Source organism: Bombina bombina, chromosome 2, assembly GCF_027579735.1.
Source record: "Bombina bombina isolate aBomBom1 chromosome 2, aBomBom1.pri, whole genome shotgun sequence".
Taxonomy (NCBI): Eukaryota; Metazoa; Chordata; class Amphibia; order Anura; family Bombinatoridae; genus Bombina; species Bombina bombina.
Window position 1 is genome coordinate 989,511,627 of NC_069500.1, and position 24,134 is coordinate 989,535,760.

Here is a 24,134-nt window from a genome sequence, read left to right on the forward strand (position 1 = left end):
TCATAAATAGCAGACATATATGGATTTGGTGTTGCTTTTTGGTAATTAGAAGGCCGCTAAATGCCACTACGCACCACACGTGTATTATGCCCAGCAATGAAGGGGTTACTTAGGGAGCATGTAGGGAGCTTGTAGGGTTAATTTTAGCTTTATTGTAGTGTAGTAGACAACCCTAAGTATTGATCTAGGCCCATTTTGGTATATTTCATGCCACCATTTAACCGCCAAATGCAATTAAATTAAAAAAATTTTTTTTTTCACAATTTTAGGTTTCTCACTGAAATAATTTACAAACAGCTTGTGCAATTATGGCACAAATGGTTGTAAATGCTTCTCTGGGATCCCCTTTGTTGAGAAATAGCAGACATACATGGCTTTGGCATTGCTTTTTGGTAATTAGAAGGCCGCTAAATGCCGCTGCGCATCACACGTGTATTATGGCTAGCAGTGAAGGGGTTAATTAGGTAGCATGTAGGGAGCTTGCAGGGTTAATTTTAGCTTTAGTGTAGAGATCAGCCTCCCACCTGACACATTACACCCCCTGATCCCTCCCAAACAGCTCTCTTCCCTCCCCCACCCCACAATTGTCCCCGCCATGTTAAGTACTGGCAGAAAGTCTGCCAGTACTAAAAAAAAAAGCTATCCTTGATAAAAAAATTTTTAAAAAAAAGGCATATTTACATATGCTGCTCTGGAGGATCCCCCCTTAGCCCCCAACTTCCCTGATACCCCCCAAACAGCTCTTTAACCATCCCCCTCTAACTTATTAGTAGCCATCTTTGGTACTGGCAGCTGTCTGCCAGTACCCAGTTTATAGTAAAACATTTGTTTTTATTATTTTTTTAAATATTTTTCTGTAGTGTAGCTTGCCCCCCCCCCCCAAAAGACCAACCCCCCACCCCATCCCAGATCTCTTAGATCGATATACTTTAGATATTTTTGGCCCTCACTGCCACTTTTTTCACATCATTTTTCTGTAGTGTAGCGGTTCCCACCCGCTTCCTACCCATGCACGCGCCCGCGCGCACCCCCGGCATTCCCGCCCATGATCCCGCCCCCCTCCACATCATACGGCCCATCGATGGCCGCCCACCCGCCTTCCAGACTGGCACCCACCAACGAAACCAGCCATCGATGTCCGGTGCAGAGAGGGCCACAGAGTGGCTCTCTCTGCATCGGATGGCCAAGGGGGGTTATTACAGGATGCCTCGATGTTGAGGCATCACTGCAATAACCGGAAAGCAGCTGGAAGCGAGCAGGATCGCTTCCAGCTGCTTTCCAGACCGAGGACGTACGCCATAAGTCCTCAGGCGTTAAGTGTATTTTTTTGAGGACGTATGGCGTACGTCCTTGGTCATTAAGGGGTTAAAGATAGTCCTCGTGATCGCTCCACCAGCTCCTTGGCCACAGCATTTAGGTCACTTATTTCGGTTTACGGCCTATACGATGTTTGGAGATCCATGCACTTGAGTGAACAGGACTTCACATTCTATTCCAATCCACACAAATCCTTTTCTAGATTGGATTATTTCTTTACAGAGCCAGAGACTCTAGATATTATTCAATTCGGGTAGATCATTGGCTGAGTTGACTTGCTTATATAGAGCGGTTGCTGCTATCCAAAAAGTGAACCCTACTCGGGAGGGCACATTAAGAATTGATCAGATTCTAGCGGATATACGGTGGCAGGAACTCCACAGGACCCAGACAATGTTGTCCAGACTTCGGAGGACATTCTATACTCTAAGTAATAAAGCCAATGTACTCTTGGCTTCTAAGTTGCGTAACAGGTTAGCTCAGAGGCGCATTGCCTCCATAAAAATAGAAGATTGGTTCGTTACTGCACCTAGGGATATAGGGAAGGCGTTCTGGCAATACTATTCCTCATTATATAACATTGAGCACCACAAGACAACTAGCCAACATGTGAGTTCTTATCTGTCTTCCTTGGGTCTTCCAACCCTTGATGATAATCAAAGTCAGTCTCTTTGCTCCCCATTTTTGCTGGAGGAGATACAGAAAGGAATCCGGCAGCTTAAAGCTAGTAAAGCCCCTGGCCCAGACGGGTTTACGGGACAGTTTTACAAACTGTTAGAAGAGATAATTAGTCCGACAATTCTGAAAACTTTTAATGAATGGGCTGGGTCTGGAAGTGCTATGAGTGAGTTCTTGGAGGCTGAAATAATAACAATCCCCAAACCTGGCAAGGATCCTAAATTATGCCAGAATTATAGGCCCATTTCACTTATTAATGTGGATGTAAAGTTGTTCTCAAAATTGTTGGCTAATAGGCTTGCGACGATAATCCCCACAGTTATACATAAAGACCAGGTCGGTTTTGTACAAAACAGAGAAGGTCCAAATAATACCCAAAGAATCCTGGCTATTTTACACGATGCGGACAAGAAGGGGGTCCCATTCTTGGCCCTGTCACTGGATGCCGAAAAGGCGTTTGACAGGGTCAGTTGGGACTTCCTATGGGAAGTCTTAAAGGTATTTAATTTCCCGAGGCAATTTATTACAGCGGTGCATGCATTGTATTCTAGTCCGACAGCAAGGGTTTGTGGAGTGGATTTAAAATCTCTAATGGAAATAGGCAGGGATGCCCCCTGTCTCCCCTCCTTTTCGCCCTAGTAATTGAACCTTTGGCGCAGGCTATTAGAACTAATTCTGACATCTCTGGTATGCAGTTTGGATCTGCACAACATAAAATCACGTTGTTTGCTGATGATTTTACTCTCCTTCTAACAAATCCAGAATCTTCCATGAAAGCGTTTTTTGAGACCATCGATAAATATAGCCAGTACAGTATGTACAAACTTAATTTCACTAAGACAGAGGTGCTGTGCCTTCACATCCCTCCTCAGGCTCTGACTTCATTACAAAGGATGTATCCCTTCCAGTGGTCCCTTAACTCAATTAGACATCTAGGGGTTGTTTTAAGCCCGGACTTGAACAAAGTTATTTTAGCCAATTTCTCTGATAGGCTGGCAGAATTCGCTGCTATATTGCAGAGTTGGGAATGTAGAGAATTGTCATGGATGGGCAGGATAGCTGCAGTCAAAATGGCATTTTTACCTAAACTCACCTACTTGTTTAGGTGTATTTCTTATACAGTCCCCAGACATATCCTAAATAAGTTTCAAAGCCTGATCTCAGCATATGTATGGATGGGAAAGAGACCGCGTACTAATGCCATGGTTATGCAAAGGTCTATTGATAGCGGAGGTCTATCTTACCCAAGCATTGTTTCATATTATGATGCAGCTCGACTGTCTCAGTTGATGGGCTGGTCTATGCCGGCAAACAGTTTCAGATGGCAGGAGGTGGAACAAGATTGGCTACCCAGAGGGTTGGTTTTATCTGATCTTCCGTGGATACCACCTCACTTGAGAATTGGAGTACATATTACCCATCCCATCCTGTTAGAAGCCCTGAGGCATCGTGACACAAAAAGAGCACTTTCGGGTCTGGCCCCACATCCTACAACTTTATTCAAGGTAAGGACTATTCTGATCTCCCTCGCTGAGACAAATATCTAAAAATGGGCGTCAGCTGCTGACCTCCCAGTAGCAGATCTATAGAGAGAGAGAATAAATTATTGGATTTTGCTGCAGCGAAAGATTTATTTAAGCTGCCGGACTCGTTACAATTTGAATACCTTCACGTTGTTAGCCTTTTAACATCTTGGGGGATGAGAGTAGGTAGTACCAGGCCTTATACCTCTTGGGAAAACAGATGGAGGCTAGGTAAACCCCTTAAGGGTTCTATTTCTTTCCATTACCGTATCCTGACTACCCCGCCTGAGCCTACTAAACTCAATCAGTATTTAGCCTGGGAAAGAGAACTGCATTATTTTCCAGAGACCTCAGTGTGGTTCAGGGAGTTGGTGGTAGCAAAAAAGATATTGCACTGTGCAACCCTCTGGGAACTTTATTATAAACTTACGGTTAGGTGGCATCTTGTCCCTGCCATTCTACATTGATACTATACATAATCACCTATGTGCTGGAGAGAGTGCGGGGAGTTAGGCTTGCAAATACATATTTGGTGTGAATGCCCCAAAATTAAAAACCTATGGAGATTGGTCTTCAACCTTCTACATCAACTAAACATCAGCTTGCCTATGAGTCCTTCCCTTGGACTTTTTCATCACGGAGCATCTGGACTTCCAGTCACTGATAGGTCCCTTTTGACCTATATATTAGTAGCCACAAAGTTGGCAATAGCACAAGATTGGAAACAGAAGGCCGCTCCTTCCTTTTATAAAATTTTGGATATTGTTGAGTTTATTAGAGGCATGGAATTATACATGTTTAAACACTCTGGGAATTTGGAGCTTTATCATAACATCTGGCGAGTGTGGGACCTTCACAGGAAACCCTCCATACAGACTTGATAGCGCTTAGTCCTCGCTAAGTTCATAATGGGGAGTATTAGTTAATTAGGGCACTTGAAATTCTGAAATCCTAGATTCCCACCCCTTCCCTTGATGCTCTCTCTATATTCCCCCCTCTCCCCTCCCACCTGTTTTTCTTTTTTTTTTTTCTTTGTGCTCCTTCCTAACAGGGTGTCGTTAATAGTTTGGATGTGGCGTTGGTTAGTAGAGTAGGCAATATGCTATATACTTATGATCACTCCACACTGGGCACTTCCTTAATATATTTTCATGTTATACTTAATATTCTTATCATTTTTATGACTATCATAACTACGGGACATATTCTACCTGTATCAGTGGGTCCTCAAGGGACTGGTTCACTAGTCATTGGTTGATAAACTTTTATTGATTGATTATTTCACCAAAATCTGAGTTCCTAAATGTATACGACCTTATACCTTATGTTCTTACTGCGTATTTCATGTCCAACTGACCATGTAACTTTGTCATTGGAGCTATAATGTCGGTTGCATCCGCATTATAATGGTCTTTTTCTTTTTGCTATGTTTTTCTGTATGCATCTTATGGTTCTCAATAAAAGATTATTTAATAAAAAAAAAAAGAGTAACAAACATTCTCTGATAGGTCTAATCTTAAATGAGTTCACCTGTAAGTGTTTACAGGTAATTGGTTGTCATAGAAACAAAAGTAAACAATGACCTCACAGAAGAGCATATGGTTTACAACAGTCAGTTGGCATAGCAACCAAAATATACAATGGCTTAGCATATATAGATATCATCAAAAAGTACAATTATCAAAGTAAAAAATATGCGATTAAAAATATATAAACATTATAGTATATACAACCAACAACCTCTCCCTCCCTCCCTTCCCTCCATATTTGTATTAAACTACTAGCATATTCAAAAATTAACACATTGGTACAAGTATACATATTCCCAATGTGAACTTGTTTCTCTCAGCACAATCTAGCCATATAAACCCATTAGTACTGTAAGGTACATCAACTTAGTATATGTACTGAAAACTTAGATGATGGAACAAATAGTTCGAAATTGACTTTTTAAATTATTCAAAATTTAAGACATATTTATAAAAAAACAACATCAGTTGAACTTAACTTGATATTAAAACATTTCAAATGAAAGTTGCACCTGCCTTTGTGGTACTAGTGGATCGAGCGATTCCAGTAGGGATAATGATTACTGCAGAGTGTGTTAGTGTGTGACAAACACTCATGGCGTCAAACGTCAATCTAGGCCAATCGTGATCTAACATAGGCTAATAACTAGTAACTATTGTTATACCATATTGGGTGGCTAAACAGCTAAAGATGACTACTCCATAATGAATAAATATCCATTTGATAAAAGATATTTGTTTGGATATGCAAAGTGATCTAGTCAATATGATAGTAGCCTAAAATAGACCTAGGTGAGGTCTACCCTAATGAGAGTAAATGCTCTCTAACAATTATATGATATACATAATAGTGGTTTCATATATAAACCAGATGTGTACATCTGTAGATGCACACCTCTTATCTGATGCCCCAAGAATATGGGTGCTAGTGCATAAGTAAAAAAATATAAAAACACCTAGGGCTCGATTTATCAAACATATTCTCCTTCATTTGCGCCTAAATTCACGCCGTCATAATGTATCTCCTATTTATCATTCACAAATACGCCTAAAAATGTGCAAATACGACTGCAAAATGCTCTCCCTTCACTGTCCCATGCCTAGGCGCACATTTACACCAAATAAAGCATTAAAACACCCTTTTCCAGGTGTATATTCAACAATACGACCTACTTCTCTCCAAAATATATATTTATCATTATTTTGCACGGTTGGAGAACCTAAAGTTTTCCTACTAATACGACTACAAATGTTCTCCCTAAAGAGATAGGAGAACATTCAATTTACTCCATATTTTCAGCGCCAGAAGATGGATTATTTCCTGATTTTGTCTGCTATTTCTTTAGCAAGGGGCCATGAAAGTCGTCCAAATGAACAGATTTTGCCAATACATAGACGGCAAAGAGTTCCCCGAGTTTTTCTACCTCATTGTGGACTACAGGCATTATCTGATTACCAGATAAAAAAAAGATTTTGCATAAACAGGGAGAGCATAGAAAATCTATATGTTCTAATACAGAATGATCTAGAGCCACAGACCAGAATAACAAGGGCAATACCTGGAATGCTCAAGTTATTGGCAGTTTTGCATTTCCTAGCTACAGGGTCATTTCAGGCTGTGTCCAGTGCAGTGGTAGGCATGAGCCAGCCTTCTTTTTGCAGACATTTGAGGACTGTTTTAAAAGCTATTTTGAAGCATCTAAATAAATTTATATATGTGCCAAGGAATGTACATGAATGGCACCAAGTAAAAGCTGTTTTTTATCAAGTTGCAGGCATTCCAAATGTGCTAGGTGCAATTGATTGCACACATATTGCCCTTCAACTACCTGCTTCAAGGGAGGAGCAATATAGAAATCGCGAACACTTCCACACTCTCAATGTTCAGGCAGTATGTGATTCCAACCTTCGATTTTGGGCAGTAAGATCAGGATTTCCAGGGTCATGCCACGATTTTCACATATTAAAGCAGTCGGCTTTATTTACAGCATTTGAATGTGGAGACATGCCACACGGTTGGCTATTAGGTGAATATTAATTTTTTTATATTTATATTAATCAAACATTTGTTTAATTGTGAAATTGTCATTGTTGAACCTTTAAATAAACCTGTAGTTACATATATATAATTTTTTATTTCATTATATTTTTGAAGGTGACAGCAGGTACCCCTGTAGGCCTTGGCTCTTGACACCTGTACCAATTCCTCATACACGCTCTGAAATCAAGTTTAACGAAGTTAACAGGTCAACAAGGAGTGCAATTGAGCAAACATTTGGGGTACTAAAAATGAGATTTCGAGTTTTGGACCGTTCTGGTGGTGATCTACAATATTCCCTTGAGAAATGTAATGATACAATTCTGGTGTCATGCATAATGCATAAAATTGCTATTGCCCAATGAAATCTAGATGAGGTGTGTCCGGAGGATGTGCCTGAAGATGTTTATGTTCCTCAGGAAATTGTCATAAGACATACCACTAGAGCTGGAGTTGAAAATCGTCTGGAAATTATTGAAAGATTTTTTAGATGTAAGTCTACATAAAACTGTAATAACATGTTAATATTGTTTGTTAAATATTATTAATTACAACCTTTTTTTTTTTTTTGCAGGAAATTTTCGAATTGGATTCAAATACATTTTTTCTATTTTTTTTTGTTTGATTTTTTAAATTTTGTTTCTAAGAAGAATTATATAGTTTGTTACCAAAGTTGTATTGTGTTATTTTTACATATACATATATATATACACATATATATATATACATATATATATATATATATATATATATAAAATCAATCAGGATAAAGATAAGCACTCACTGGATTTAAATACAATAACTATTTATTGGTAGTAGATACTACCAATAAATAGTTATTGTATTTAAATCCAGTGAGTGCTTATCTTTACCCTGATTGAATATCCTGCTAAGCACCCTGGTCTGTGTTTGGGTTGGCGAGTGAGAGTGCACTTACTTGGAGTCTATATATATATATATATATTTATATTTATAGAGTTAGCTATATATATTTCTATTTTTGAATAAAAAATAAATACTTTGATACAAAAACCTGTACTTTTGTTATTTACTTTGAATTAAAAAATTTCATAATTTATAAAAACTTTATTAAACACAATAGCAACATTAAAACAGTAAACTCTAATAAACATAAACAAAGGTTATAATTTAAAGTGCAGTAAATTGGTTATACCCCATAACGTGAAGGTATAATAACCAATATAATTATAAATCTGGATGTCGCCTATTCATGAACTCTAACTTTTTCAGATAATACTCCTTTTGAACATTTAACTGTTCTTTAAGTAAATTATTTCTTTATTTTTGTAATTCAATCATTTCCTTCAAAAATTAATTCTGTTCATTGCGAAAAGACAATGCCATATTTGTCAATAGTTCAACTTCATTAGGTTTATCTGGTTGATCTATTTGACATTGTTGTGCATCCTCAATCTCATTCCGATTCTTCAACTTGTGGTGTCTCAAGTTGTGTTTGAGTTATTCCCTCTATTTGGGTTTCATCATCATCCTCTGGACAAACTGTGTCATCCACAAGTGGTTCTAAAGTGATTTCTATTTCATCTATGACTGTAAATAAATCCAATTTTAGATAAAAAAAATTTGATTAAAAAAAAAAAAAAAAAGTCAATACTTACCATCAAATAATGTAATTGATGAATCCTGCATTGTCTGCAGTAATCCCCTTACACCTATAACAATAAATACATTGATATTAATATACATGTTAATAGTCATTCAATAAAAAAATATTCTGTAGATAAACATATTTTTCAGTAGAAGGGTCAGCAACATAATACATATTAATTACATTTTTGGGTGCGGCACCTGGTTAGCGCTCGAGGATTGGTGTCTTTTTAAATGTAGCCCTCCAATCAGCACGCGCTACCTAGGTCCTCAACCAAAAATGGTCCGGCTTCCAAGCTTAAAATCAAACTTTTTTAAATAAATATTCCAAGAGAAAAAATAAAAAATCTTAATAGGAGTAAATTATAAAGTTGATTAAAATGGTATGCTCTTTCTGAATCATGAAATTTTATTTCTGAATAGACTATTCATTTAACAGCAAGCAATTAGATATTTACCTCTGAAATCCATGGTATCTGATGGAACATCAAGTCCCACCACAACAGCATCCCCCCATCCTGGCATACAGCATCTGTTCATAGTCCAGAAGTTCAGCCCTATATGCGGGGCCTCCACCTGTTCCTTTAGATAACGTTTTTTCTTTACAGACTTTTTTTTTTAATATTCTTACGAATATCATTCACCCTCTTCCTACAGGCCCTGACGTCTTTAGGAAAACTACCCTCCGCTGACACTGCACGACTAATTTGTTCCCAAATTGCCTTCTTTCTATGAGGGTTTATAGATTTTGCTTGATAGCCGATAATAGCTTCATAATGTTCGATGACAGCTTCAACTAAAATACAGTTTTGTCGATGAGTAAACATCACACTTCTGCCACTTTTTGTCTTTCCAGATAGTCCTGTAGCCATCGCAATATTTGATCAATAAATGGCGCAAAAAAATATATAGTCTTCGGTAGAAGTCAAAATAACGTAATGAAAAATTAGCAATAACAACTTTTGTTCTAGAACGTTACAGAAATGGGGCGTTATATGAATAGATTAAAGGAATAATTTAAATAAAATTATTATCTTGAATTTGATTGGACAGTAACAATTTACTTTACTTTATTCTTATTGGTCAAATAGTTATTATTTTCAAATTGATGTAACTATATATTTATATACATTATCAATTATATAAAACATAACATTTGTATGTATTAATTTAAGTTACAATGAATATATCCATAAAAATAAATTGAAACTATACAAACAAATGTATTGACTGTAGAAATATAGGGCAAGTTATTGCGCATTGTATCAAGTGTAGAAATAGTGCAAGTTATTGTGCATTGTATCGACTGTAGAAATATAGTGCACGTTATTGCGCACTTTGTAACAACTTAATGTAATTTCAATTTATACGAAAAAATGTAACGATTTAATAATATTTCTTCAATATTTATTAATAAATAATTTTCAGGGCGATTACTTACTTGCTTTAAATATAAATCAGTTTTTTAAATGGGTATACTTTACTGCGCAATTACAATCACAATTAGTTCCGTTATTGGGTGGAGTTTTATGGTTACAGAGATAGATACAGACAGTGATGATGAATCGTTCCAAGAAGTTTTCCATAGGAGAATTACTGATAATCACCTATACAATGGAAAAGTATTTTCCTAAAAAAAAGGAAGGGCATCTTCGCATTGGAACAAGATTAAAGAAATCCAATTTTATCTGAGATGGTGCGACGGGTCAGACGTTTGTGTGGCCATAATAGGACTAGAAAACAGTGCCTGAAGCGTTAGAATGATCTAATCCGGAGACGATCAAAATTTAGGACCCTAATAAGAAGCTATGTTATGAAATGTAAGTATTTATGTAATATTTCTTGACTGTTGTGTATCAATTTTGTAACGCAATTGTAATGTGTCACTTTGTAGTTACTTAGTTTATAGAATCTTGAACTTTATTGAAAAAAAATATTGCTATTTTTGTATCCATTGGAGCTTGATTGCAGTTTGTGAAACAGTATTAACAATATATTTGTTTCTGTTACATTTATGTTGTACTCCAAAATAGATTGTCAAAATATAAATACATTTTTACTTTACTTTTACAGTTAAAAATAGAACGCCCAGTTATCTGTGCCCAATAAACTTGAATCCATCCAGTCCAGAAGCTGATTGTGATCCACTACCGACTGTGTTTATGGAGTCTGAAGCTATAATTACAACCGGTAGGAATATAGTTACTTTCTTTTTATAAAATGTATAGTATTAAGATAACTCATAATTGATATTAAAATTTATATTTTCACAATTTTTACAAAAAGGGGAAAAAAAATATATCAGGCGACAACGTCGCAGAAGGCCAAGGCCCATCATTGATGATGAATGTGATAATGAAGGTAGATTTAATTCACATATATGTTGAAAATCAATAATATTATTCTAGTTAATGACTATAATCATATTATAGACATGATTGAAGAAGATCCAATCCAAACAGCCAGCGAAGAAATACTTGTTGAAGAGGAAACAAATAATAATGTGATGCAAGATTCTTCAAATAGCGAGCAACACAAGACAATATATGTAGGTTAATATGTTGATGCAGACACTTATGATCTTATGTCATTATTATGTACTAAAATATAACTTTTATTTTAGTAAATAATTATTAAAAAGAGATATGGATTATAATCAGCATTGTTCAATTAACATAAGTCAATAGTGTTGGAATATAATGATCCAAAATTAAATATTTTATTAAATAACTTTTCCTGGTATAATTCATGTTTATGTCTTACAGCTATTCAAGATGTAGATGAAGAGAGAACATTGAACAAGCAGAAGAGCAGCAATCCAATTCATCCAATTCAACGCAATGCTATGATTGGAGTGAGTTCTTTTGTATCATTACAATGTTTTGCTTTATGAAATACTATTGAAATTGTCACTATTGTGTGGAAATAAAGATGCATGTGCGTGTACACAGTATTATCAAGATGACATGCTTTAAATAACAACAGAGGTGTAGATAAAACCTTCTAACAAGATATTAGTCATTGTCTATGATCCTGTTAGCATTAGGTAAAACATTAGTTATCTGGTAATACAGAACAGATGAAAAATGTATTAAATTAATGTCATGTTCCTTAAAATAACTATTTTTGTATTTCTCTTTGGTACAGTTCCTGAAGATCAAGAAATAACAATTAACAAAAAAGAAGTGTTGGATACCCTTCTGGAAGTAGAAAACAATTTGATGAGGACATACATAATAGTACAAAAATTAAGAGAAAAATATCAATCTTTTTAATTAAAAATAATAAAGCAAAAAATTCTATATTTTTTTAATGTGGAAATAACATTTATTTATTTTTTGTTTTTTTTATGAAAAAATAAAACAAAAATCGATTTTTTATGTGAAAATGACATTTTTTGTGTTAAAATAAATTGATTGATGTTAAAATATATATTTTTTGTGTCTGGGTGTTTATTTCATACAAAAAAAAAGTTATTTATTACTCTATTGTGAAACAGAAAAAAGTTCACAGGTATATTAGTCCAGAGGGGGGAGGTGAATGGAAATATAAGAGTTGGGTTATATCAAAGAGTTGGGTTATATCTTTGAAATACATTGCACATGTTTATATAAGTTACTTCAATAAGTGACTAAAAAAAAGATAAAAGTTCAAATAAAATTATGAGTCAGATATAGAATTAACATTAAAATAGATCTTCAATGTGCTTTCTTAAAAAAAAAAAAAAAATACATTGTTACAACAAATAATAAAGTAGATATCAAACACTAGTGGTATGTTCTGGTTTACATCTTCATGTCAATATTGAAATGCTGTCCCTTCAGCGATTGATATACAGAGAATGTGATAATATAATGACATTTTATTAAAGTTTTATTAATTTTTATTTAATATCGGAATCAAAATAAAGGTTGTGTTTTTTGAAAAGCACTATATATACATTTTTGTTCTAACATCGAACATATAAGAAATTATTATTTAACAATCATAAATTTTATTTATATATATTCAAATCTAATCAATAAGTTTAGATTAAGTTTACAAATATATAATTCACATTTATTTCTATTATGTGCTTTAATTTAACTAATTTTTAATAATAAATATGACGCAAAAATACGAATAACAGCGAGATTTATCAATATCACGCCACATCTCGACTTTGAAAAGTAACGTAGAAATACGACCCATTTTATGATAAATAACGGCACACATGTGCGCCGATCCGATGGCGATATGCAGAGTACTTGTCTGAGAACTGAAAGGCAAGCTTGAACAAAGTTTGTTAAATCGAGCCCCTAATGTGGTGTGTGTACTTTAAAAGAGAACATATTATCAATGGTATATAAGATTTAAATGTGAATGTAGTGGTGTAATATGATAAATACTATAAATAAAAGAAAGTGACGTGATGCTGGTAATATCAGACATGCATGTAATGATGTACAAGCAATAATCCTGATATAATGGTGTCCCTAATAACTAATATAAATTAATAGGTACGGCTAGTGTACTATAAATCTAACAAGGTCATTTGAGGTATAAACTATAAGGTGTATACACAGAGTGTGAAGGTGATGACAATGTATAGAACATACTAGGTTGTGATAATGGAGAGATGATTCAAAGGTGTGTGATTTAAAATAACATCAGCTAAGATAAAAACTATACAGGTGCTAAATAATACGACTGGGAAAACACTGTGATGTCATACACTAAAATTATGTGTGGTGAGGTGAATTTAGAGGAGAATCATGATATAACCAATATGGTAAGTGCTTATATAAAAGCAGCCATATCCAAGTTCCCATTAAGTCCTTCAGGTTGAAGGGTTCTCAACTTGGTAATCCAAAAGGATTCCCTACGTCTAAGGGTAAGAAAGGCATCCAGTTAATAATTTTCATTGTGTTAATATTTTTATTATTACAACTATTGTGTACATGAACGCAATGGCAGGGCACACTATGAGATTTACTCTTTTTCTTAATATTGTAAGCATGTTCACTACACCTCCTTTTCACCTTTCTGCAGGTACGCCCTATTTATTAAATCCCACACTGGCAATAGAGTAGATAGACCACAAAAGTTGATTTGCATGTCATGTTACTCTTGATGGGAAAAATCTCATTTGTTTAGTGTGATCTAGATGATGATGTTCCATGTGCTATATATTTGCACATTCCACATCGTTTTTTAAAACATTTAGATACTTTTTATTCAAATTCTTAAAATGAGATGATATCATGTTGGGCTTTTTATCCCTAACTATTTTACTTCAAGCCAGTGTAGTTTTTAGTGTGGGTGCCCTTCTATATACCATTTTGGGCTTAGTGCCAGCAATCTCCCGAAGTATGGGATCACTTGTTAGTATTGCCCAATGTTTACAGAGGATCTTACAAATTTCCCTATGATTAGAATTATATTTGGTAATAAACAAGGGAGGATTCATCTCTTTAAATTTATCGAATGTGGCCTTATCTTTATTATTGATACAAATATCGGTCTCTATCTTCCTCTCTAACTTTTTTGTAGTTCTTATCAATCAGAGTAGCAGGGTAACCCTTCTCTAAGAACCTATTGCTGATTACTTTGGCCTGCTCGTCATAATCATGGATGGTGGAGTAGTTTCTTCTAATCCTCCTAAATTGTCTGTAGGGGACATTATCTTTTCAACAGCTATAGTGGTTGCTCTCATAATGTAAAAAACTATTGCAATCAACGCTTTTGAAATAGGTTTTAGAGGAGACTGCTCCACCAACTAGCCTTCCCAATGAAAGGTGTAAAACTTCAATACAATCTTTCTGAACATTGTGAGAGAAAGTAATTCCAAAATCATTATCATTCAAATGTTTGATAAAGCTCTCCACTTGTTCATAGGAGTCCTTAAAAATAAACAGAAGTTTGTCAATATAACGGCCATAGAACATCAGGTTCGCCGCAAATCGGGAGTTGTAGATATATTGTTGTTCAAACACTCCCATAAACAAGTTTGCAAAGCTTGAGGCAAACCTGGTGCCCATGGCCATCCCTTTGGTCAGAAAATAAAACTTACTTTGATACAAAAAATAATTATGTTTGAGAATAAATGTGATCAAATCAATAATGAAATCTTTTTGAATAACGGACATATAGAAATCTTTCTCTAGATAGTAACGTACTGCAGATATACCTAGTTCATGTCTGATGTTGGAGTATAGTGCTCCAACATCACAACTGACCCACCAACTCTCCTCATCTATTACCACTTTGTCAAGTTTGAGCAATAGATCAGATGAGTCTTTATTTTTTTATTTTAAATTAAATTTTTTATTGAGGTTTTTCTACATTGACAGAGAATAAAGTGCACAGTATAAATACAAGTTATATGACAGGCTGAAATAGTGTAATGATTATACAAAGAAACAATGCCTTACTTCAAATACAGTGATATAAAGATATTAACTTTTGAGCTGAGTATAGATACATGGTTAGTAAGGACGAACAACCGGGTGTCAATAGTGAAAAATGACAAATATAAATGAAACCTCTTTTTTTTCTTTTTTATATGATGTTATAAAGTATGTAATAATGTCTGAGTATTTGGGGGGAAATCAGCAGGCGAGAGCTGCTTTAAGTTGGGGGGGGAGGACGGCGGGCCTTCTAATTGTTACTATAAGCGATTGGGGGGCAAATTTTAAGATCCTATTTAACTAAATATGAAAACTTTGGGCTGAGTATCTGCAAATATGGGAGGTGAGATACTAGTATATTCATATGAGGGAGCTCTCTGCTTAATTAGGCATCCATAGGGGGTTATAGGGGACTACAATAGATTACCTCCCTACGATACTAATATGATCAAGGTAGCCTCAAAACCCTAGCATATATTTGCAACCAAATACAAAAAGTAGAGGTTAGAGAAGGCAAGAACTATTTTATGAAGTAGTAAAGAGGGCCAAAAATGTCTCCCTAAAAAGCCGTTAAGGGAGGCTAAATTAATTACACCAGAGCTTAAGGATGGATCTCATTAAGTAAAGTCAGTATATACCATAAGCTGGGTTCTAAGGGTTATTAGCTAGACACATCATAAAGTGAGGGGCTGTATGTAGACTGCAGACAGTTAAGCCCTAATCTGGTAGAGAAAGATACACGTAATAGAGGGACATTTATACCCCTTATCACGTTCCTAGGCCTGTATATGGGTGGGATGTGTGAAAGCAGAGGTTAAGGATGAGGGACAGATATCGAAACATTATTCTTCTATGGCATAGATCCTCTCAGAGAGGTAACATAGGATATAATAACAGGGTCCCTCAGACAGCTGGTACAGGCACCATCTTCAGTATCTGTAATAACCTATGCAGTGAGGGGTTGTGGACATATCAAAAACTAAAGATTCAATGAGTAATCTACATGAAGCATAAATACAGGGAGTGCAGAATTATTAGGCAAGTTGTATTTTTGAGGATTAATTTTATTATTGAACAACAACCATGTTCTCAATGAACCCAAAAAACTCATTAATATCAAAGCTGAATAGTTTTGGAAGTAGTTTTTAGTTTGTTTTTAGTTATAGCTATTTTAGGGGGATATCTGTGTGTGCAGGTGACTATTACTGTGCATAATTAATAGGCAGCTTAACAAAAAACAAATATATACCCATTTCAATTATTTATTTTTACCAGTGAAACCAATATAACATCTCAACATTCACAAATATACATTTCTGACATTCAAAAACAAAACAAAAACAAATCAGTGACCAATATAGCCACCTTTCTTTGCAAGGACACTCAAAAGCCTGCCATCCATGGATTCTGTCAGTGTTTTGATCTGTTCACCATCAACATTGCGTGCAGCAGCAACCACAGCCTCCCAGACACTGTTCAGAGAGGTGTACTGTTTTCCCTCCTTGTAAATCTTACATTTGATGATGGACCACAAGTTCTCAATGGGGTTCAGATCAGGTGAACAAGGAGGCCATGTCATTAGATTTTCTTCTTTTATACCCTTTCTTGCCAGCTACGCTGTGGAGTACTTGGACGCGTGTGATGGAGCATTGTCCTACATGAAAATCATGTTTTTCTTGAAGGATGCAGACTTCTTCCTGTACCACTGCTTGAAGAAGGTGTCTTCCAGAAACTGGCAGTAGGACTGGGAGTTGAGCTTGACTCCATCCTCAACCCGAAAAGGCCCCACAAGCTCATCTTTGATGATACCAGCCCAAACCAGTACTCCACCTCCACCTTGCTGGCATCTGAGTCGGACTGGAGCTCTCTGCCCTTTACCAATCCAGCCACGGGCCCATCCATCTGGTCCATCAAGACTCACTCTCATTTCATCAGTCCATAAAACCTTAGAAAAATCAGTCTTGAGATATTTCTTGGCCCAGTCTTGACGTTTCAGCTTGTGTGTCTTGTTCAGTGGTGGTCGTCTTTCAGCCTTTCTTACCTTGGCCATGTCTCTGAGTATTGCACACCTTGTGCTTTTGGGCACTCCAGTGATGTTGCAGCTCTGAAATATGGCCAAACTGGTGGCAAGTGGCATCTTGGCAGCTGCACGCTTGACTTTTCTCAGTTCATGGGCAGTTATTTTGCGCCTTGGTTTTTCCACACGCTTCTTGCGACCCTGTTGACTATTTTGAATGAAACGCTTGATTGTTCGATGATCACGCTTCAGAAGCTTTGCAATTTTAAGAGTGCTGCATCCCTCTGCAAGATATCTCACTATTTTTGACTTTTCTGAGCCTGTCAAGTCCTTCTTTTGACCCATTTTGCCAAAGGAAAGGAAGTTGCCTAATAATTATGCACACCTGATATAGGGTGTTGATATCATTAGACCACACCCCTTCTCATTACATAGATGCACATCACCTAATATGCTTAATTGGTAGTAGGCTTTCGAGCCTATACAGCTTGGAGTAAGACAACATGCATAAAGAGGATGATGTGGTCAAAATACTCATTTGCCTAATAATTCTGCACTCCCTGTATAGGTATCTGACTGCCTCTTATTTTCTAACAAGCCATATGTATGCTCTTGTACTGAGATATAAAAAATACTTCTAACTTTGTGACATAATGAGGCAGTTGGAGGTTGGGATGTTATAAAGTTAATTCAGGGTAACATCAATTAACTTATACTTGGCACTTATCAAGGGGATAGCCCTATGGTGGACAAGATTTTAGCTTATGAAATATCCCCAAATCCTCTAAACTGAGCCTTTCCAATATATGGAAAGAAAATACTAACCCACATCTTTACTTAAATAAAAACAATCAGGCCTAACAAACTGCAGCTCACTCCAGGCATACATAAACCATAAGTAGAGATATTATTGAAACTATATATTATTGAAACTTTTGAAAATAATTAATGCTAAATAGCAATGTGATATAACCAATATTCAGACCCAAATAGAAGTTTCCAGAGGGTAATCCCTATATATGAGCGCCCACGGATCCTGGGTGTATGTAAATTTAAACTAGAGGAGGAGGTAACCTAAACATAGCCATATTACATTTGTAAGGCAAACTAGTAATTGTACCGGTCACTCTAGGGCCTTAACATTAATATTTAAGGAAGATAGCAACTGATATTACATATAGTAAATGTACTAGATTATGGGATATGAAAGTGTGTAATAAAGCTGCATATATAAACTAGATCTTGGAATATTTGCTAGTATAGTAACGGCGTGTAATTAGTGATACTGTGGAATACCACAAGAAACCTGAGTGCCCAGTGTCACCTGTAATCTACCATATCAGAACAGACTTGGATGTAGAGAATATAAACTCACTGGTTAGGCTTTCTGACTCTCAAGTACAACTGAACTTATTCAACTTAGAGCATAAAAAGAAAAAAAACCTAAAGGAGGTAGATCCTGTGCTTTAATTACTACTCAGGACTGAGTATAGTGGACCCCAAAGCCTCGGCCGCTGACAGAAGAGTCACCAGTATCTAAACAGGAAACACGGAAAAGCTAATACAGAGGGTAAATACCCCATGGCAACTCTTATTTATGCACATATCAGTCCCAGGTAACATGAAATAACATTAAGGCCCATGTAGAAAATAGGTCAGCATGAAATAAGGGAGTATATGAGAGTGTCTTATAAGGTACCACATCAGTAAGGTGGAAATATCTGGTAACAACAAAAAAACAAACAACAAAAAAAAGGCAAAAGACATAATAATGGTTAAACAGAACATAAAGTCCAGCATTGAATGGCAATCCCAAGCCCTCTGGCCGATCCCAACCTTCTTATCTTGTAAAGAACTGTGGTGTAAAGGAAATGTAATGAACTGTGTGCTCTTTTTAGTATCCTGGTGATTTGTAGGCCACACTGCTATAGCCCAAACTGTGTCCAAGTGCTCTGAAGGGATTTCCTTGTGATGTCTGCGCCTACCCATGGCTGCCACATTTTTGTGAAAATACTGATTTCTCTCATTCACAGGTACATGGCAATCCCCCCTGGCTTCTACCTTGTTGGTGTTCAAAAGACAGAGGTTCTGGGGAGCAGAGCTTTCCATACTCTTGAGATAGGGTAAGACCGAGACCGGAGCTCCAGCAGTGTCCCTTTTTTGCTTCCTAATGCTGTGGGTCATAAAAGGGCCAGAGTCGTGCTTGTGAGCAAACTCATCCGAGTTGGCAATAGGAGGTTTCAGTATAGTGTCGCTATGAAGTACAGGGAGTTAACGGTCGGCATCAGAATGTTGAATATGCGCCTGGGTTCCTAATGATGTGAGGTCTGTTCTTTGAGGCGCCGTCACCATTATTAGAGAGCTATCATGAGGATTCTGCTGCGGGTCATACTGTTTAGCAGTTCTAACGGTATGTATAGATCCTGAAGCCAGGAGTAATCTGCACAGCTCATGTTTTAGAGTGTCAAAGTGGCTACCCAGTAACTGCGTCACATTGCGTTCCCACCTGTCTAAAGCTCCCATCCTCCAAGCTATTGGTAAGCCGTTCGCAAGTGTGGGCACTCAGGTTCAGGTTAGGTGGTTCTCTATTGTTGTCATGACAAAGTCTCTGGTGTGGTAGTTGCAAAATACCTTGTGGCTCAAAATCTGGGGAGTGATGTATGTGGGAGCCTCATACACACGGTAATCTGAATGTGGTCAGATTCTCTAGGCGCTAGACAATAGTAGGGCCTCGTGGCTTTCTGAAGTGGATAGGGCAGGATTACTGTCAAGAATCAGCTCTGGAACCTTGCTGGGGTGAAGCTAAAGATATATTCTTCTGGATAAAAGTAAATAGCTGAAAAATTATGTTAAAAAGTATAAGAAAACAGTTTGAGATCAGGAGCTTCATTTAGACACATCCTGCTGCTTCGGAAGTTGGCCCCGCCACCCCAGATCAAATGAGTCTTTAATGTAGGATGGCAAAGATACAACAAATCTTTGTAGGAAAAAGTCGATCTATGCTGATAGGGAGACCATAAGGCTCCCTATGCCAACAATGATAGGCCGGCCCTGAGGTTTCACTGGATCCTTGTGGATCTTGTGGAGGTGGTAGTAGAAAGCAGTGCAGGGGTATCTAGGGAAGCAATAGTCTCTTTCTTGTTTAGTCATAATGCCTTGATCCAGACCCAGTTGTAATAAATCATTGAATTTACTCTGATAGTTTATGGTCGGATCAAATTGCAATGTCTGATAATACTCTGTATCATTAAGGATCCTGTTCCCTTCCGCATGATAGTCCTGCATATCCTGCAGTACTAACCCTCCCCCTTGTCCGCCTGTCTAATTACCAAATTAGGGTCTCTGGACAGACTGGCCAGGGCTTTACGTTCATTAGGGTTCAAATTATGTTTGTACCTTACGGCTAGATTACGAGTTGTGCGTTAAGGTAAAAAAGCAGCGTTAACAGGTCCTAACGCTGCTTTTTTACGCCTGCAGGTATAGGTGTACCGCACACTTTTTTGGCCTTATCACAAACCAACTTATGTAAATTTCATAAAGGCTTTTTTCTATGGGACTTCCATAGCGCCGGTATTACGAGTTTGTCCTGGGAGGCCAAAAAGTGAGCCTCTACACCCTCTACCGCCAAGATTCCCAACAAATTTTAAAGTCAATAGTTTTACGCTACAAATCTGTAACATAAAACTCATAACTAAAGTGCTAAAAAGTACACTAACACCCATAAACTACCCATTAACCCCTAAACCGAGGCCCTCCCGCATCGCAAACACTAAAATAAAATTATTAACCCCTAACCTTCCACTCCAGACAGCGCCGCCACTAGAATAAATATATTAACCCCTAAACCGCCGTACTCCCGCCTTGCAAACACTAGTTAAATATTATTAACCCCCTAATATCGCCGCCACCTACATTATAGGTGAGAATATGGCATCATCACATTTTTTAGGGAGAGACAATCACAATCTAGCACACCCGGTTTGGCAATCCCCAATCCCGGTTTACCCACAAAGAACAAAAAGGCCATTCGAAAAACATGGATCAAGAGGTAAATCACTTGCCTGCAAAGAGAACAAACTGCAAAATCTAAAGAAAGGGATTTTTAATCTTTCTTCCCGTAAACTGTCAGATAATGAAATAAGGGTATTGGGAAGAGGTTTATCCGTTAGTCCCTCTAATAAATTCAACGTATATGAATTATATGTTGATATCAACAGTTATATAAGAAAGCTATCTTTGCAAAGATATTTTGCAGAGAAAAGAATCAAGGATGATAAACTAAGGGCCATTACCTCAGATACCATGGATTCCCATGTGAAAGGGTGCTTCTTTGTTTATGAACCTGAAACTTTACTAGAGGATCTATATGATAAATGTATTCATTCTGATCTAAAACCAAGATCCTCTTTTGTTCCCCCTAAAACTGCTAGTAATAATAATCATGTTGACATCTTCTCAAAACTAAGGATCAGAAAAAACTAAGGTACAAACATAATTTGAGCCCTAATGAACGTAAAGCCCTGGCCAGTCTGTCCAGAGACCCTAATTTGGTCATTAGACAGGCGGACAAGGGGGGAGGGGTAGTACTGCAGGATATGCAGGACTATCTTGCGGAAGCAAATAGGATCCTTAATGATACAGAGTATTATCAGACATTGCAATTTGATCCGACCATAAACTATCAGAGTCAATTGAATGATTTATTACAACTGGGTCTGAATCAAGGCATTATGACTAAACAAGAAAGAGACTATTGCTTCCCTAGATACCCCTGCACTGCTTTCTACTACCACCTCCACAAGATCCACAAGGATCCTGTGAAACCTCAGGGCTGGCCTATCATTGCTGGCATAGGGAGCCTTACGGACTCCCTATCAGCAAATATTGACTTTTTCCTACAAAGATTTGTTGTATCTTTGCTATCCTACATTAAAGACTCATGTGATCTATTGCTCAAAGTTGACAAAGTGGTAATAGATGAGGAGAGTTGGTGGGTCAGTTGTGATGTTGGAGCACTATACTCCAACATCAGACATGAACTAGGTATATCTGTAGTACGTTACTATCTAGAGATAGATTTCTATATGCCCGTTATTCAAAGAGATTTCATTATTGATTTGATCACATTTATTCTCAAACATAATTATTTTTTGTATCAAAGTAATTTTATTTACAGACCAAAGGGATGGCCATGGGCACCAGGTTCGCCCCAAGTTTTGCAAACTTGTTTATGGGAGTGTTTGAACAACAATATATCTGCAATATCTGGTGTTCTATGGCCGTTATATTGACGATCTTCTGTTTATTTTTAAGGGCTCCTATGAACAAGTGGAGAACTTTAACAAACATTCGAATGATAATGATTTTGGAATTACTTTCTCTCACAATGTTCAGAAAGATTGTATTGAATTTTTACACCTTTCATTGGGAAGGCTAGTTGGTGGAGCAGTCTCCTCTAAAACCTATTTCAAAAGCATTGATTGCAATAGTTTTTTACATTATGAGAGCAACCAATATAGCTGTTGGAAAGATAATGTCCCCTACGGACAATTTAGGAGGATTAGAAGAAATTGCTCTACCATCCATGATTATGACGAGCAGGCCAAAGTAATCTGCAACAGGTTCTTAGAGAAGAGTTACCCTGCTACTCTGATTGATAAGAACTACAAAAAAGTTAGAGAGGAAGATAGAGACAGATATTTTATCAATAATAAAGATAAGGCCACATTCAATAAATTTAAAGAGATGAATCCTCCCTTGTTTATTACCAAATATAATTCTAATCATAGGGAAATTCGCAAGATCCTCTGTAAACATTGGGCAGTACTAGCAAGTGATCCCATACTTCGGGAGATTGTTGGCATTAAGCCCAAAATGGTATATAGAAGGGCACCCACACTAAAAACCACACTGGCTCCAAGTAAGATAGTTAGGGATAAAAAGCCCAACATGATATCTCATTTTAAGAATTTGAATAAAAATCCTTATAGAAATAGAGTATCTAACGGCTAGATTTAGAGTTTTGTCGGTAACGACCCGCGTAGCTAACGCTGGCTTTTTTTCCCCCGCACCTTTAAAATAACGCTGGTATTTAGAGTTCACAGAAGGGCTGCGTTAGGCTCCAAAAAGGGAGCGTAGAGCATAATTTACCACCAAATAAACAAAAGAGAAGTGGCGCTTACCGACCTTTTGGGCTCGTGCTTTCAGGTAGCGTGAATCTTCAGCGGGCACTGGTTCCTTATTTCTCAGAGACCGACGTTCCTGGAGCCCAGACACACGCGCCTCCGTTTTCCGGCGCACAGAGCAAGTACTGGATACACAGAGTATTTCCGGGCTACACAGGGCAGGAGGTCAGACAGGCACCCAAGTTGAAAAGGACGTATAAAAAGAAAAAATCCTTAGAGGCTTCATGTAAAAAGTAACAATATTTATTGGGACAACTTTAAAAACAAATATTCAGAGCAGAACGCTCCCTTTAGCATGAGGTCAGGGTCACAACAAAGCAAACCGCAGACATGTTTCGCGTGTAAAGACACGCTTGATCACTGCTGTATGTGTGCTGTGTCTTTGGCCTCTATTTAAAGGGACCTTACATAATTAAGAACAATAAGGTTAACCCTTTCCTGTCTATGCTACTTGCTGCAAGGTACACAGAACTCATATAGTTAAAATGCTGCCTATGATTTAGAAGGAATATATTGTTGAAAGAGTATTAGGCATAAATCCTTATATGCATTTAATTTAAACAACAATATTGTGATAGACTTTTTGGTGTTCAGAATTAAGTAATTATATCTTTATTTTGTTATATGTGTTTTAACCCTATTTTAAGGAACAATTGATACTAAAAACCTAAAGGAATAATATGCAATAATTACATGAATCTGGATAGGGGAGATGTTTAAATAAATAAATTAACATCGCTTTCCATGTTAATACCCTTAGGATGTCTAGTATTTAAAAGGAAGATCCATTTTGCTTCCTTATAGCTCAATTTGTACTCCCTGTCCCCCCCTC